The 8676-nt window shown below is 37.6% G+C and overlaps 1 protein-coding gene across 3 annotated transcripts in view; it reads right to left on the bottom strand.

Annotated features, from left to right (window-relative positions):
- Positions 1-778: 778 nt before the first annotated feature.
- The window catches only part of LOC131072031 (uncharacterized), a 29946-nt gene continuing 22048 nt past the window's right edge, over positions 779-8676 (bottom strand). Inside the window, exon 3 of one of the 3 annotated variants that reach the window (XM_058008034.2) lies at positions 779-1166. The gene's annotated coding sequence lies outside the window, so the exon portion shown is untranslated. Of the gene's footprint in view, positions 1167-1524; positions 1890-8676 lie in introns of those variants that run through there. The other 2 variants (XM_058008035.2, XM_058008033.2) reach the window with 2 other exon arrangements.

The following is an 8676-nucleotide window of genomic DNA, read 5'->3' as shown; positions in this document are numbered from 1 at the left end:
GCAACTTGGCCACAGTTGGTTCCAATATTTCCTCGGTTACCAATTAAGAGGAAAACCCAAATATGTCAAATGAAGCCTGCCCTATACAAATCGGAGGATTCCAAGAAATTTTTATTTTTAAACTTTGTTCATGTTTGCAAAAATAACAATGGATTTATGATTGTTAATGAGTTGTTCCAGAGGCCAATTGGTACATATTAAGGATTTCAAAAATGTCCTTTCACAAAAAACAAAAGAAGAGATCTACAAAACGTATCATCCCCCAAAATGGAAATTGTTATCTATGTTGTCTCTTACTGGTGCCACATAAACCTTACCACATAGTTTGGCCTCCACAATTTTCAAAACAGGCAATTTCCAATTTTAAGAAAAGGATATGGGATTAAAGAGTTGCCATGGCAGAGTCCTCTAATAGATCTGCATGTGGTCCATTTCACTAATGAGCAAAACCAAAGAATCTGAGTAGTGGTACAGCTGCTTATGCACCCTACTACATGCTGAATCCTAAATCTTTGAGTCTGGAAGAGGAGTGCCTAATTCCATCCAAAATACCTTAGCCATATCCAATTCAATCAAGGCATAAGACTTGAGTTGGTTCCATAAGGTGCATGTGGTGTTATGCATAGTCAAAAAACATTAAAATTACAATGTTTGCCAAGATTTTAATATCATGCACGGTGGAAGAAATGAGTAGAAGGCTCTACCTGACCAAAGAGATCGCTGCAACTACAAAGAGGCAAAAAGATAAAACCACATGGAGACAAAGATGGTCTGCATGTACAAAATATAGCATTTCGAGTGAAACAGTTAGCCAGAAAACAAAACCATTGTTTTGTAGTATTCACCAAACTCAACTGCAAAGGGAGATGATTTTGTAAAGAAGACATCAAATTCAAAACAACAATCACCAAATGCAAAGATGTATTTCCCAACCCACCCATATGACTCAAGACACATAAAGAGATATAAGTTTTGAAGATTCAATACTCCTTTCCTCACCCTAAGGGTTCCAACAAGCACTTACTCATCGATTGAGTAGGTGCATTGAATTGATAATTGTTATCCTCAAATTTCTCTAGCGTAGCTTCAAACTACCAGGAACTCATCCTTTCTAAATCTGTCCTCCAGATTAATTTTGTTCAACAGAGAATCATTCATCCAAATATCTGTAAGAAAAATATGTGCAAAACATATTCAGATAATTATAGGTTAGTAATTTTAGTGAACAATTATAGTTGCAGACTTTCCAGTGTGACCAATCAAGTCCCTTGTGATTACTTATGGACTTACTACAAAGTCTACCAGAGTATAAATAATCTTGGAAACTAAATCAGTTGGAGCATACAGCAATTGTGTTTATTTGTCATTTTTAATATTCCAGTACATAATTCAGTTAACAGTTCAAGCCTTGTCCAGGTAATTCAATCTGTGTTATGGTAAGAAGCAGACGTGTTTTTGCTCCTTACACTTTAATGAGCAAATATCAACTAATAAACACATCACCCTTATATATAAATTATGAACTAGGACAATAGTCTAATTCTATTTCTAATAAATTATAAGTACAAACAAGTGAATATTTCAGATATACCTCAATACTTCTACTAGTTCCAAAATGGGTCTTAAATTACATCAATACCTATTTCACCACATGCCAAATGAGATACAAGAAGTATATAAGGAATTTGCTGACATGTTTAATCAACCACACACCACTCCAATATCTGACCACTGAACATTGGAACAATTGACCCAAAACTGAAATTATATTCCTCTGGTACTTGCCAAGAGACCTTCTGCATGGTGATCTTCGATGTGTTACGAGAGAGGCCATAGAAATTAGGTCCACTAAAACTTGCAAATGCCTCAATTTTTTCAAGTGCTCCTGCCTATGAGATCCATTTTAGAAATTGAAATAGATTAGAAAAAACCACCATTGTTGTAAACCATATATTTAATGAACATTCAGAAAGATATCCCCATCCATCCTCCTGTAAAATCTATAGTACTTTATATATCTCATCCATACCAAAATAAAGAACAAGAACAATATTTAGAGTTTTGAAGTGAATAATGAAAGACATGCAGTCATGGATGGAGGATCTCATGAAAGAGTGTTGAAACATGCAGCCCTAACACCTAGATTGAAGAATCAAACACCAAAAGGTCAAATCAAAAGTGAAACAATACAAAATGAACAACAAAAATTATCTTTACTTATTTCATTCCCAATAATTACATCAAGCTATTAGGTTTTACAATCAGATACTTAAAACCTTACAACAATCACAAACCAAAAAGTCTCAGTCCAATACAATAGACTTCACTAGGAACTCATTCCAAGTTCACACATGAGTTATAGATCTATTCTGCACTTGAATACTACCCACAGTCTTCAATCCTTTGCCTAAACTACAAGCAATACACATTCAGATCTTCACTGATGCACCACAGGACTTTTGAATACTGCTACTTGCATTCACACTTGGATTAGGCCTCTTGCTCAAATCTTCAACTTTGCTCTCAAAGCTCATTGTACCATTGTTGTGAACTTCAAGACTCCTAGCTCTGTACACCCCAGTGAATCTAAATCCTCGGTTTATATGGGTGATTCCCAAAGGAAATTTATTATCTTTCCAAGTAAGAAAATTCGCCATCACATAATTCCAATGCTAATTAAAGATGACCTTATGAAACATCAATCATTTCCAACCACTTATCATCAATTCCTACACATAACGAAGCCTTAATTTTTTGGCACCAAGAAATAGCTCTCCACTAAGGATCAAAATTACCCCAAATGACCAAATGTGTACACCTGTACCTCAGGAATAATTCTAGTTAGCCCCTTTCTTCACCACAATTTTTGATATGTATCCTTTTGTCCTCTGAGTTAAAGAAAACAGCTTCAATTTGAATAATTTGATCCTCATGCCACCTTAGAGCATGAATTATGAGCAAAGAAAGTTCAATGGTTTTACTGCATAGTGCTTCCAAATTAAAAATGCTTCCTCTAGCATTACTGAACTGGTTGAAAACTGTCAAATAGACCTCAATCTTCATCCAGCAACCAAAACTCAACCAATGACCATGCACCACCACAATATACATTCTTAGGCCCACAAAGCCAAACTCTAATTGGAACTCCAAAAATCTATCAAAAAAACAAAAAGGAAACATATCTTTTTGGATAATTCAAGTTTGAATGACCCCTAAGATTCTCCTACATCAAACACATCAGATAAGAAGCTTCGAGCTAACAAGGATTGCATGGTAAAATCACCCTTTAAGATGGTATTTCAACCTCAACGCATCCTCAACAATTGACTAGGTTTCAAAAAATATGCTTGCATATTTTCCTACACCTCTTTCAATTCTACAAGCAAGAACTAGGGCATATACTGAGCTCCTCAGCCAAGAGTTGGTTCTACTATGCTCTTTCTCATTCCTAGAGAACCAGAGTCTCACTAGTACTATACACCTCCAAGTGTTCTTCCATTGAATTTTCTTGTGGCATAACTCCCTCAAAATAGCTATTACCACATCATTACGATGCACATTTGCGCCGTAATCAAGACACTCTTATGCTTCCATGTACTCGTGACTTCTCAAAATATTTACTACTGCTTTTGCATTAATCTAGTGCCGCATTCCTCCTCATGCTTCTAATGAAATCATTGTTCACAAACTCTCCTCCAATGGAATTTCCAGTGAACACGTGAACTTTTTGTATCTCATTTACCTACCTTCCCTATGGCAGCTCTCAATTACTGCCTTTAGCTTCCTACTATCACCATGCCATCCTTTGTTGGGTTTGTATCCACCTTGTGCTAACTGCAACCTCTTAGGCTTCTTTGCAACCTTCTTATACTTGTAGATGTTATCACACACACTATCAAGTTCCAATGAACTACAAGGACACACCCCCCCCCCCAAAAAAACAAATCCCCACATTTCTAGGATGATGACATACCGCACTGCCACCTTCATTGGCATGCCAGGGACGTCGAGGATGTCAAGAAGTCCTGGGGAGGAGTCCCCAACCATCCCAAGGACACCCAAGCTTCTCCCACAACTTCCAATCAAAAACTCCAACTGAAAGCAAAAAAAAGTGATAAAATTGTGAAAATGACATTTGTCATGAAGGTTTGTGAGGTTTTGGAAGCCTTATTTATGCTACCTCAAACCCTACGAAGGGCACTACCCCTTGAACCCGTTGGAGGCTCTACCCTCATACCTCCACAAGGGGCATTACCCCTTGACCTCATTGGTGGCTCTACCCCAAAACCCCTGCAAGGGTCACTGCCCATTGACCTCATTGGGGGCTCTACCCCAAAATCCCCACATGGGCTGATACAGCTTGATCACAAACCTCCACCCACCATTGTTATTGTTCAATGCAATCATTGCCATGTTTTATGTTTTATTAGTTTCAATAGTTGTTGTCCCCATTTTTGTTTTGAAAAATGAAGGACCATTACATGAATTTTTTGTCCAAATTTTTTTTTTTTAAAAAAAAAAAAAACTCTATGACACGCTTCTCGAGGTAGAATTTCGCCTAATCCTTGGATTGGCTTATTCCTTAGTCCATCCTCGAACCACGTTTCAAATTTCGACACATTCTGGGTTCGTTTGCTATGTCTTTCCTTTAATTTCGAGTTTTTCCTCCCTGACTGCAAGTGGGAAATTTTCCTTGAATTGCAAGTTTTAATGATTTCTTTTGTTTTTGTCTTTGTAGGGAAATTTTTGGTTAGTTACAAGTGCACTTTATTGAAAAAGAACTTGTAACTTACCTTTTATTTCCCCCTTGATGCCTTTTGGCTTTTTAAGTTATGATAGTGATTTTTTGGATAAGTTACAAATTAATTTTAAATTGCATATTTATAAATAACTTGTAATTCTTTTCTAAAACCCCTATTTTAATGTCTTTTGCTTGTAATGCGGATTTTAAACCCCTATTACATATGTGCAAGTTATTAAAACTTGTTGTAGGGATTTTATTTTCCCTTTACAAGTAACTTTGTAACTTGCACATCTCTCTCCAAAACCCGATTTTGCCTAGAAATGAAATAAAGTGACATTTTAAATTTGCTATTTTGCCCAAAAGACCTGATTTTCTCCATAAAGTGCAAATTGGAGAATTTTAAACTTGTAATTTCATTTCCAAAACCCAATTTTGCCTTGTTGAGAGAAAAGTGACATTTAAAACTTGCTATATGGGAAATAAAAACTGATTTTCTCTATTGCATGTAAATTAAAAGTTGCATTTCACTTCCAAAAACCCGATTTTCCTCTCCTAAGCCAACTTCGTCACAAATTCTTCCCATTTTTTTTGTGGAGAAATTCAAGGAGCAAGGAGGCGATATTGTTGCAAGGCGATTTATGTGAGTTGAAGAACACGTTGCATTTGTTTTGGTGAATGATTCAACCCTTGTTTTCTGCAAAAACTGTTTCCACGTGATTCCTAAAACCCACGTTTTGGGGGATTCAAACTATACAAAATGGCAATCTCCTAGGTCATTTTGCCTTCCTTCACCTAGGCATTGAAGTTGGAGGGAGATTTGGCCATTTCTTGTGCCATTTAACTTGCATTTGGTGCCACGTTTTGTTGCTTATGGCGTTTTAGTAAAAACGTGGCAAGGGTTTTTGAATGTGGTTTAATCTCTATTTAAGAGCTATCCTTTCTTCTTTCAAAGACTAATCATCTTTTGAAGAGGCATTTTCAGTTTGAAGCAAGGTATGGTTTCTTTCCTTTCTTTGTTTCATTTTCTTGTTTTCTTGTTTTTCCTTTCTAGTTGTAAATTTGTGTATATGTTTATTTTGCCCCAAAAATCGGTGTGAGAGAGATTTTCCCCTTTGTAAAACAATTTTTGAATTGCATTGTTCTTCCCCTTTTTCCCTCTTTACTTTTATTTGGGATTTTAAATCCCGATTACAAGTTGGATGAAAATCATTGTTCTTCCCTTACGGTTAAAAATTTAACCATCTTTTGTTGTAATTCCAAGTTGCAAAGATGAAAAATACCCATCCTTCTAAAATCGGGTTTTTAGAACCGGATTGCATGTTCAAAGTTCTTCCCATTTTCATGAAAATGTCATTCCCAAAATCTTTCCATTTTTATTCATCCATATTGCCTATATCCGTACTTTCCGTTCACGTCATTTCCCGCAAATCTAATTCTCATTTTTCACTCATTTCTCCATTTTCCATTTTACAAGTATACTTGCATTAGGGTTTTAAAAATCCGATTGCATGTGCATTCTTCCCAAACTTGTATACTTATAAAATTTTCCCCAAGATCCGAAATTGGTCAAAGTCAAGAATCCTAGCATTTCCCATTTACTTTCCATCTTTCTCTCACAAAAACGTTAAGCGCAGGGGTTGGAGTTCTTCCCATTTGAAGAAGGAAAAATGTTAATTGCAGCTGATCATGATGTTGCTTTAACACTTTTAAGTCTTCATCGCAGCATACCAAGTTGTCCTTCAATGTTAGATTTGTCGTCATCTCCAATTCCAAAGAAGATGAAGTATAAATATGACAAGTACCAAAATGAGGTTTCACCTTCTCAAGTTTCCTCTCCTTTGGATTGCATAAAAGATATAGAGATAGGGCATGTGGACATGTCAAAATTTGTCAAGAGGGTGGAGGATCCACAGGATAGCAATATGCAGCGGCTGTTGGACAGCCATATCCATCATGCATCTTCTTTTCCAGTAACTGCCCTAGAACCTGAATTTGTTCTCACTTGCGCCCATCACTTTGACAAGGAGATGAGAACCATTAAAAATGATGATGGTGAAACAATAATCCGCCTTGATGCAGATACAATTGAGAAAATCTTTAGAATACCACCAACACCTGTTTATATGGAGATTTCCAAAGATAGTGCAGTTGAGTACTATGTCAAAAGGGAAAAGGACTGCAAACATCATATTAACAGGTGGATTCATGAGCCACGAGCCGCCTTCTCAAGATGGGCTAAGTTGTACCACTGTGACTTCAAGTGGGAAATTGGAGATATCATAACTCTCCTCAGCAGGATGATGGGTCTTGAACACTCCAATGTTTTTGAACCCTGGATGTATCAGTTTACCATGTTCATCATATATCATGGGGAGAGATTATCAGCGATGCTTTGTGTGAGCAACTTGCAGCAGTCCCTTCCACCATGACTTTCTACATGAATTCATACTTAGTGTATTCGACAGCGTCACTCAAACATTTCCGTGGTCTTTCTACCAAGGGTGACCGCTCACTTATACCTGTATGGAAATATTATGATCAGCTGCCTTTGAGACCTAGCCAATTGCATTTCAGAAAAGTTCAAGATGCATTCTTCGGTTACTTCATGTGCCAGTTGATAGAACTCTAAAGAACAGAAGGGTGTCAGATGAGGCATGGGAAAGAGTGAATGAGTATGGGTGCTTATTTCTTCAATTCCCAACCTTTACGTATATGAGAGTCGGATGTTATAGCGGGCAACCATACATGCTTCCTAGATACCCAACCAATAAGATCATTCTTATGGAGTTGGGAAGACAGATCATGGATGTACACGCTCATCAGTTTGTTAGACATAAGGTTGGAATGGGGATTTCTACAACAAACCCATTGAAAATTGGCTAGTATTCTCTTGTCACTTCCGTCAAAGCCAAAGCTATAGAGACTGAGATGCAGGAAATTAAACTCAAAAGGTTCAAGTCCAAAGCTGATTTTGATTACTGGGGTATGAAGGAAAAGATCGAAAAGTCCTTCGTGCACGTTATTGCAGGCTTACTGTTGAGCAGGTTATTGATTTGAACTTGGTGGATATTCCACAAGGGATGATTGATGATGGGCATGTACTCGATCCTAAATATATTTCACGAAGGGTTGTGGAAGCTCCACTTCCTTTAATCCAATGGTCGCATAAAGAATGCACGTCCATTCTCAAAAGATTTCAGCCTATCTTGGCTAACACCAATACTTGGCTCAAAGGTAATGGTGTTAAACTCATCAAGATCAAGGTTGGGAAAGAAGATGACTCTATGGGGCCTCTTGGACGTAAGTCTGAGATTCAGATTGACAATAAGGAAGGTGCATCATCTTCTGGCACCAAGATCAAATTGCGAGTTAGTAGGGCAGTAGTGCTTCCTCTTGAGGAGGTGACAGTTCGTGGAAAGGAAAAGTCACGGTTTCATGTTCAGGTGATCGATCTTGATAATCCAGAAGAAGGATAGCAATCTGATGATGCTCCTAAGTCTCTAGCTTCGGACTCACCTCATGAGATTCCTTCCTCAGTTTCCATTGAGATGCCTCTTTCTCCTCCTGACATAATGGTGGAAGAGTCTCCTCAGAATGTCGTTCCTATTTCAGCATACGAGCCGCCTCCTAAACCTAACCCATTCTACCTACCCACATGTCCCCTTTCATCCAACATCTTCTAGAACCTTTGTGACACTTGTCACTAAGTGTTCCCTTTCATCCTACTCCTTTTAGAAGCTTCTTGACACTTGTCACCATAGAGATGACAGATGTGGACGAGGGCTCCCTAGGTTTTCTGCACACTACATATGCACACATTCTAGTAGAGATGGACATTAAGAAGGTTCCTCCTGTAGATTTATATTTGAAAACTTCCAAGGGCAGTTGGCTACAGATGTTAGATTATGAAGGAATCCCCTTCAGGTGTAGAC

This window comes from Cryptomeria japonica, chromosome 9, assembly GCF_030272615.1.
Source record: "Cryptomeria japonica chromosome 9, Sugi_1.0, whole genome shotgun sequence".
Lineage (NCBI taxonomy): Eukaryota > Viridiplantae > Streptophyta > Pinopsida > Cupressales > Cupressaceae > Cryptomeria > Cryptomeria japonica.
This window is presented reverse-complemented; position numbering and strand designations above follow the sequence as displayed.